Source organism: Lemur catta, chromosome 25, assembly GCF_020740605.2.
Source record: "Lemur catta isolate mLemCat1 chromosome 25, mLemCat1.pri, whole genome shotgun sequence".
NCBI classification, from domain to species: domain Eukaryota; kingdom Metazoa; phylum Chordata; class Mammalia; order Primates; family Lemuridae; genus Lemur; species Lemur catta.
This window is the reverse complement of record NC_059152.1, coordinates 13,346,794-13,356,774: the sequence shown is the minus strand read 5'-3', so window position 1 is coordinate 13,356,774 and position 9,981 is coordinate 13,346,794.

The following is a 9,981-nucleotide window of genomic DNA, read 5'->3' as shown; positions in this document are numbered from 1 at the left end:
ACACATGAATCAGGACATCCGTTGATCTTCACAAAGCAAAAGAATATCTTGAAATATTATTCTTGGTACTTCCTTTCTACCCTGTGACGCTATCATTAAAGAGGCTGAACTTAGAGAAAGCAGAGTATGTGTATCTTTGGCTTTGACTTGTCTTAAAACCCACACAAGAGACAGTTTCATGGCCAGGCACAGTGGCTCACGCCTGTAATCCTAGCACTCTGGGAGGCTGAGGTGGGTGGATCGTTTGAGCTCAGGAGTTCGAGACCAGCCTGAATAAGACCAAGATCCCGTCTCTACTAAAAAAAAAAAAAAAAATAGAAAGAAATTGGCTGGACAACTAAAATATATAGAAAAAATTAGCCGGGCATGGTGGCACATGCCTGTAGTCCCAGCTACTCAGGAGGCTGAGGCAGGAGGATCGCTTGAGCCCAGGGGTTTGAGGTTGCTGTGAGCTAGGCTGACGCCATGGCACTCTAGCCTGGGCAGCAGAATGAGACTCTGTTTCAAAAAAAAAAAGAGAGACAGTTTCGAAAGTCAAGCTTTTTATTTTCAAGCACCTGACTTTCAGAGAAGAATAATCAAGGTATTGAAATCTTATCAAAGATTCAGAGCAAAAGGCTCACACACACATGCATGCTCATGCACACACATGTCAATACACACACGAGTCAAATCACACACAAAGCTTTGGAAAGCCACATGTTTAGCCTGTTTTCCCACCACTCCAAGAGGAGAGAAAAACTTTCTGGGTGGAGACTTGGGGCCTGTTCTGCCAAGAAGACCCAGTTTTGATCCTAGTTCCGGCCCTGCGCATCCTGTAGCCTCTGAGAAGTCTATTTATTGCCTTTTCGCTCTGTCATTGAACAAATAGTTGCTGAACATCTATTTCATCCCTCCAAAATAGAGGCTGTGCTGGCTTGGGATCCCCGATGCTCACGAAACCTTAAAGAACAGATTTTGAGCTCACTCTGAGTGTGATGCCAATGGGGATATCACCCTCCCATCCTGCCAACTGTGGTACTTTGTTACGACAATCCCAGCGAACAAATGCAGGCACCCGAGCCCTTCAAACCTTTCCTCCTGTGACACATGCAGATGTCCCCTGAACAGGCTGAAACTCATCCTTGTTTTAATGTTTATGCCCCCGCCAAAGATCCTATGGGTCCTACTCGTCCTACTGCAGGCGGAGAGGTCTCTAGCAGTGGGAGGGTGGGCGGAGGTACAGTCCCCTGGCTTCCGGATCGCTGGCCTTTCTGTTCCTTCAGCTGAGGATTATCTGCTGGGGTGCCTGCCCGCCCATAAGCCAGTGACCCTCTCCTTTGGGACGTTTCCTTTTCCCTCCTTCCATCTGTGAGGGCAAACTCCTATCAGCCACACTAATCCTGGGGCGTCCCCTTCCCCAGCCATCGCTTCCTCGACCAGGGACAAAGTCTCGCTTCCAGTTAGCTTTTCTTATTCCTGGAATTATCAATGAGAACTCAGAGCCGAGCTGAGCCTCTGCCTTGCTGTGGACTTGTAATGTGAATTTACAGCCACGGGGTGTCCACTCTCCAAGGTAGGCCAGAGGAACGGAGAAACCAGCTGTGTGAAGGGAAGAACAAAGCAGATGTTCCCAGAGGAACAGCCACCAGGGAGAGGTGCCGGGCCCCCTGGCTCTCCTGTCTAGTCCCTCCTGAGGCTGGCCCTGCAGCCCACACCCTTACGGCGGCCCGCCCTGCTTTGCTGACCAGTCGGGCTATGTGCTCTATACTTGCTCCCGACTCTCTAACACACCTCCTCTCAGTGCACCCAAATCCTCCCCGTGTAAACCCTATAGCTAAAAGCCGACTGGTCATCCAGAATGTTTGTGCATTTCTTAGTCCAAGCACAGCAATGCGAATTCCTTTTTGGTTGGAAATAAATATAATAGGTAAATGTATGTGCTTTGTATTCAGCCAGAGTTGAACTCAAGTCCCAGCTCTGCCACTTACTTGCTGTGTGATGTTGGACAATTTTTTCTTAACCTCTCTGAGGCTCAGTCTCCTCATGTACAACACGGGGGCAAAGACAGTACTTAGCTCCACAGGTTGCTGCGAGAACGTAGCCCAGCACACACAGTGCGGCCCAGGTCTCTGTTCACACGTAAGGATTCACAGTGACATCACTTTGTGTTTGATAAGGTTACAGAAGTCTGATACCATTTGTTTAATTACTTATATTTACTTGTACTGGAAAAAAAAAATCTAGATCTAAACACAGCAAAATTTGATCTCCAGGTGATTTCACTATTTCCCCTATTTTCTCATTTTTCAACAAAAACACACATCACTTATATCAAAGATATTAAGAGGAAACAACCCAAGTGCCCATCAATACATGAGTGAATTAATAAAATGTGGTATTTGTATACCATGGAGTACTAGTCAGCCATAAAAAAACGGTGATCCAGCATCTTTTGTAACAACCTGGATGGAACCGGAGACCATTCTCCTAAGTGAGGTATCACAAGAATGGAAAGACAAACACCACACGTGCCCACTACTCAACTGAAACTAATCGATCAACCCTTATGTGCACATTTGGAAGTAAAACTCAAGGGAAATCGAGTAGGTGGGAGGGGGAAGGGGGGCCGGGTAAATTCACACCTAGCAGGTACAATGCACACTATCTGGGTGAAGGGCACACTTACAACTTTGACTCAAACTGTACAAAAGCAAATGATGTAACCAAAACCTGTGTACTGACATAATATTCTGAAATTAAAAAAAACAAAAGAAATTAAGGAAAAATGCATTCCTCAGTGGGGGCCTGAACTCTGTTTTCTGAAAGCATGCCACGTTTGTCATCTCTGAAGTCAGAGATGACCTTAAGGATCATTTTTAAACGCTTCTCTTGCTGAACAGACTGAAAACCTAATCACAAAAACATTTTACAAATACATATCTGCAGCTTCCCTGGAAACACACGTAAGCGTCAGAGCGGCTGAAGGGTGGGCGGAGGGGTGGGCAGGTGGGAGGCCGGGCGATGAAACCCGGGCAGCGGAATGTTAGCAGGTGACTAAGTGACGAGCGCAGGATGCTCGTGTACAAGCCTCACGACATTGCTTCATGCTTGAAATTTTCAGAATAAAAGATTGGGAAAATCCACAAATGCATGCAGGCGGGAAAGCTCCGGTGGTACAGAATCACACAGAGGAAAAAGCACAAGCTCCTTTCACATCTACTGCCCTCCCCTGAGTGGCCCTCGAAGGGCGTCGCTGTAATGTGCGGCACAACCTTCTAAACATCATCACCCTCCCGCATCGTGGACCAGGGCGAAGAAATCCCACTTCTTGCTAAGCGCTCCCTGCCAGCGAGGGGCCTCTGTCCCCAGACCGAGCCCTCATTATTCTCCACCTCCCAGGCCTTTGACCTGCCCCATATCTCCCTCTTCTCTGCCACCTAATAAGGGGGTCTTAAGAGCTCCTAAAGCCAGCCAGGCACGGTGGCTCACACCTGTAATCCTAGCACTCTGGGAGGCTGAGGCGGGTGGATCGCTCCAGGTCAGGAGTTCGAGACCAGCCTGAGCATAGAGCAAGACCCCCATCTCTACTAAAAATAGAAAGAAATGATTTGGAAAGCTAAAGAATATAGATATAGAAAAAAATTAGCTGGGCTTGGTGGCGCATGCCTGTAGTCCCAGCTGCTCGGGAGGCTGAGGCAGGAGGGTCACTGAAGCCCAGGAGTTTGAGGCTGCTGTGAGCTGGACTGACACCACGGCCCTCTAGCCAGGGCAACAGAGCAAGACTCTGTCTCAAAAAAAAAAAAAAAAAAAAGGAGCTGCTAAAGCCCATGAAATGCCCTCAACCCCAGTCAGTGAAAGACACTTGAGGGGGCAAACGCATCATCCATAGGGACCAGTTTTTCTTGCCAGCATGAAATTCAAAACTAGACTCCAACCAGAGAAAGGAACACCTATGCCAATTCCTACAGCGATGTGTAAAGAACTGCAAACCCTGCTCAGCACTGAGGAACCGGGAAAGCGAGGCACATCGCGTGGACCAGCCTGGAAACCGCAGTGTGGGGAGTTCCCGCACGCCTGCAAGAGCAGCCGACGTGCCGTTCAACAAATGCACAAAAGGTTGCCAACACGCAAGTCACAAGAGACAAAGACTTGGCCAATAAGCATATTCCACACACACCCCACAAAAAATAAAGTTCAACTTCACTAGTAAACAAACATTAGTACAAAGAAAGCCAACTATTATATTTTTTTACCCATCAAATTAAAATTTTTTTTCCATTTTTGTATACTAGAACTTATAGAGAATCAAATCTCTAAAGGTTAAAAAAGATAATAACCAGTGTTGGAAGAGTTAGCCTCCTTCTCTCCCCGCTACATGTCCACTCACCTTTTTTCTTCACTTTTTTACTCTTTTCTTCTCTTTTTCTGCAGCTAGGGGTTGGCAGCCCACCTCCCTGGAGTCTTTGTTTTCTTCTGGGCCTAGAAGTCACTTGTGTGGCTCCACAGCCAAATGGAATTCATCTGTGTTGGGAAAATGCCAGCCACACATTAGGCCAATCTGGAGAATTATGTGGTCAGGCAGTTGATTCCACAGGAATTAGCACAAGCATTACTTTCCAGTAAAGACCTGGTCTAGGAAAAAATTCAGCCAGAAATGGTGCACCCTTTCGGTAACAGGGTACCCTTCCCATTCCTGGCTGCCACTTTCAAAGCAAAAAAAAAAAAGCCAATTATAAAAGAAAGCAGGGGAGCTGAGCAGGGTGGCACAGACCTGTAGTCCCAGCTATTCAGGAGGCTGAGGCACGAGGAGTGCTTGAGACCAGGAGTTCAAGACCAGCCTGGGCAACACAGGGAGATCCTACCTCTAAAAAGTAACAATAAGAAAGAAAGGAGTGGAAAAGAAAACGGGGCGTGGGCTCCAGGTGCTCGGGCCTCCCTTATCCCTCACTTTCGCCTCCAGACACACTTCATTGCTGTAGTCACGGCTAGGAAGCTTTGTCCAAATATTCAGGAGATCCGACAGCACTCAGGGCAGGGTGACAACAGGGGAAGAAGACACTCCGTTTCGGAGCTGCCAGCAACTGAGACCAGCACGTCCAACGGTCAGGGAAATGCAAGTCACGCCAGCAAAGATGTCAGGGTGGGAGTCTGCCCTCGGTTCTCGGAGTGCCCTTGGCCGAAGAAGGACCAGACACACCAGTGTCAAGTCCAGACTATTATCCTGGTCCTCTGACTCCTGGCTTAGAAAACTCACCAGCAGGGCCAATGTGACAGAGTAACCTCAGGCAGGGAGCAGTTTCACCCCAGCAGCTCTTTATTTTAAAATAAAACAGATCTGTCTCTGCGAGTGGAGACAGACGGACTCACTGACCCACTCTCTCTCTGAATTCTTGGATTTTTTCCTTTCATTAGCCCAGCCTGAGGGTGTGCTCTCGGGCGGTGTGGGATGTTAGCAAATGATCAACAGGTGGCCTCAAAATGCCATCTGAGCCTATGAGCTCCCTCTAAGAAAGCCCACCTGTGGGGGGTGAACCACAGCGCAGAGTGCAGCTAATGGCGTAATTACCCTTAGGTTACTCTGGGTCACTTTCTGAATCCTATCAGGCCCAGATTGGGGGATTCCCAGATTGACAGAGCGTCCCTCCTTGCCCGGGTGCAGCAGCTGCTCAGGAGAGGATTAAGGGTGAGGCAGCACCAAATTGGAGCTCCCGCCCCATCCTTCTTCACAGGTGGAGCAACAGAACCAAAGCAGGGAACTCGTCCCGCGAAGAGCCAGAGACCTAACTATCTACCTAACACAACTTTTAAAAACTCACACACACACACACACAATTAGGGCTTTAGTAGGACAGACCTTACAATTGCAAGAATTTGCCAAACCAAACATATAATTTCATTCATTTATTCATTCATTCCTTCCTATTTATTGGACATCTACTAAGCTCCAGATGGCAGCTAGACACTAGAGACACACTGGTAAAGACAGACATGGCCCCTTCCCTCCAGAGCTTCCGTTCTAGCGAAGGAAACAGACAGAACCAGAGGAGAGAAAGAAAATACGATAAACATTATAAAGACACGAAGCAGCCCGGGAAGCCCTCTGCGTTAACCGTGTCTTTGATTTGCGATGTTTCTGGTGCTTTGACATCTGGGGTCTTGCGGATCCTGGGAGGGACTGCCCTTCCCAGGGACAGCCGATTCCTAGAGAGAGTAAACAACTCACCTGCAAATGAACCAACCTTCAGGAACTCCAGGCCCCAAATCTTGGCCTCCCAAAGTGCTGGGATGACAGGGGTGAGCCACCGAGCCCAGGGAACAAACCTTTCAAACACAAACCAACCAATCCAGAGCCCACAGCTCCACCCCCTGCCCCATGGGGCTGTCACACTCTGGGCCACCATCCACCTGCCGTCATCACCCCATGTACCAGAAAACAGTCCCTATGCCCAGAGCCCTAAAATGATTCAAACTAGCGGATTCTGAGCCTACCCACTCCCCCCGCCTCACCCACCCCCCAGTGGAAACCACAGGCAAGGCTCCTGCCCACATGTTCCTCTCTCCCTCTGCCTTCTGACCGCCCTGTACTTCCCCACGTGGCCCTGTGTGACAGCCCTGCCTCCTTTGCCTAGGGACCTGTGAGTATGAGCGTCCTCCTACATGAATGGCCACTGCTGCGCCTGTCTGTCCCACCGCGCCTGAGTAAAGCAGGTAGCCTGACCCAGCCTCTCTGCACGGTGACGGTGACGCTTCCTCTGACGCCTGAAAGGTGAGAAGCAGCCAACGTGCCGAGCCACGAGGGAGATCAGCACGCCTGGGCAGAGGGAACAGCGTGAGCAAAGGCCTCAGGGCAGGAAAGAGACCGGCTTGTCTGGGGCCTGGAAGAGACTCCAGCAGCCACGACAGGGCCAGCAGGAGCAGGCGGCCCCGCAGGGGCATCCTCCATGTCTGTTCTCTGTGCAGAGACCTGGGAAGCCAGTGGGGCCTGGAGCTCCTTCTTGGAGTCCTTGATGTGACACAGCAGCGACACCAATCCACGGAGAATGTCCCCTGTGGGCTCCACCCCCCGTGGGGCCACTGCGAGCTCCTCGTACCACCCACCACGGCGATGGGAGGGCTCCCTGTGCCTCCCACCTCTGGAGAAGACTTTGCATGAGCTCACAGAGGAGAATTCTCTTAAAACCTCCATGGAAATGGTTTAAGAAAATATTTTGTACCAGTTAGCACGATGTTTAATAATCAGGGTCACAGGCCAGGACAGTGGCTCACACCTGTGATCCTAGTACTTTGGGGGGCCCAGGCGAGGGGATCCCTTGAGGCCAGGAGTTCGAGACCCCACCTCTACAAAAAAAGAAATCAGTCGTGCCCATTTCCCTTGCCTTCTGTTTTCTCGTAGAATATTCCCTCAGTCTACTACCTATTGCATTCTTCATTAGGATCTGGCAGCTGAGTAATCTTGGAGGATTTAGCTATGATTTGTAAGGTCTCCACTGCGAACAATGGAACTCTCTTGAAATCAAACCAGCTGGTAGCAAGGAGATACGCGCTGCTTCCCTCTTCAAACCACACTCATGAAAGGAGGACGAGAGGGCAGGGAGCAGGCCCAGCTGGAGAAGGGGGGGGCGGGGGTGGAGAGCAAGAGTTGTGGAGCCCCTCCTATGCTCCAGGCACTGTCTCGGGCACTTGTTCCCATTCCAAATTTTTACAGATGTATAATATCCATCCAACAAAATGTCAGCTCATAAGTGTATAACTTGATGAACTTTCACACACATTAAACACACCGGTATATTCTGTACCCTAATTAAGAAAGAGAACATTGCTGGCAGCCCAGAAGTCCTTCATTGTCCTCTTCCCATCATTACATTCTCCCACAGATAACTGTTTTCCTAATTTTTTAATCGAGGTGAAATTAACATAAAATTAACCATTTTATAGTGAACAACTAACGCAGTGGCATTTAGTACCTCTCATGGTGTTGAGAAATCACCATCTCTACCTGGTTCTAAAACACACTCATCACCCCAGGGTGAAACCCCGAACCCTTAAGCAGTTTTTACCCATTTCTCTTCTCCCCCAACTCCTGGCGACCACGCATGTGCTTTCTGTCCCCATGGGTGTAGCTATTATGGGTATTTCATGTGAATGGAGTCATACAGTATGTGGCCTTTCCTGTCTGGCTTCTTACACTTAGCGTAATGTTTTCAAGGTTTACACACATTACAGCATGTGCCAGTTTTTATGGCTGAATGACACTCCATTGTATGGATAGACCACCTTTTGTTTACCCATCCGTCTTTGGATGGGCACTGGGGTTGTTTCCACCTTCTGGCTCTCGTGAATAACGCTGCTATGAGCACGGATGCACAAATGTCTGTGTGGGTCCCTGCCTTCAATTCTCTGGGTGTATACCTGAGAGTGGAAGTTCTGGGCCACGTGGGGATTCTACGTTTAACTTTGTGAGGCACTGCAAACTGTTTTCCGAAGTGGCTGCACCATTTTACATTCCCACAGCAACATAGGAGAGTTCCAATTGCTCCATACTCTTGCTCAGACTTGTTGCTGTCTTTTCTTCACATCCTGGTGGGTATGAGGTGATATCCCATTGTGGTTTGGATTTGCATTTCCATAATGGCTAATGATATTGGGCACCATGAGCTTATTGGCAATTCATTTTTTTTTTTTGAAACAGAGTCTCACTCTGTTGCCTGAGCTAGAGTGCCATGTCGTCAGCCTAGTTCACAGCAACCTCAAACTCCTGGGCTCAAGCGATCCTCCTGCCTCAGCCTCCTACAGGCATGCGCCACCATGCCCAGCTAAATTTTTCTATATATATTTTTAGCTGTCCATATAATTTCTTTCTATTTTTAGTAGAGACGGTGGTCTTGCTCTTGCTCGGGCTGGTCTCGAACTCCTGAGCTCAAACAATCCTGCCTCGGCCTCCCAGAGTGCTGGGATTACAGGCGTGAGCCAGCCCGCCCGGCCCCATTGTGGTTTTGATTTGCATTTCCATAATGACTAATGAGGTTGGGCACCGTGAGCTTATTGGCACTTCATTTTTTTTGTTGTTGGAGAAAAGTCTACTCAAATCCTTTGCCCATTTTTAAATCAGGTTATTTGTTTTTTATTGTTGAAGTTTAAGAGTTATTTACCTATTCTCGATACAAGTCCCCTTATCAGATATACGATTTGCAAATTTTTTTTTTTTTTCCGTTTTGTGGGTTGTCTTTTCACTCTCTTGATCTTTGCAGCCAATGAGGTTGGCCTGACGGGCGCCTGCTTCGGGAAAGCTCCCTGGGAAGGTGCGCGCTGGGCGGCGCTCCGCAGCAAGGCCCCTCTCCGGCCCTCCTGCGCCGGGGCTCCTCCGTCCCCTCCGCCGGACGCTCGCGCGTGGCCCTCCTGCCACTCCGCGGGAACCGCCTCCAGCGGCGATCAGCTCCGCACACGAGCAGATCTGCTCCCCAGGCCAGCCCAGGGCCCCGACCGCCACCCGCTCCCCACGCAGACCTGCCCCCCAGGGTCAGCTCCGCGGGCCCGGCGCTGCTGCGCAGGCGGCTCCACCTCCCGGAGCCCTGGGGCGGGCCTGGCCAGAGAAGGGGACCCCTGTGCCTTCTCATCACCCTTTGGCCAAGCTGCGCGGCCTCTCTCCTTCCACCAGTCATTGTCACACAGGTGCGGAGCGGGAGGAAAGAGAAGAGAGTGGGCATTGCTGCCAGCCCGAAGCTCAGCCGTACAGGGCCCTGCCCTGCATGGGGCGCCACCCCTTCCTCCCACCTCCCTCTTCCTCCTTCCCCCTCCCCCCCACCGCCCCCCCATCAGTACATCTTAATTTCCGAAATTACCCTTCCCCGTTGAGCTGGATATTAAGCGCGCTGGTACACATGCCCATATGCTAACCAAGGGGAGAAAGCAAGCCCTTGGTAGCCGGGAGCTAAGTTAACTCATAGAACAGAAAGGAGCCACCGGGCGTAGCGTGCGGGCGGGGCAGCTTAGCAAGGCGAG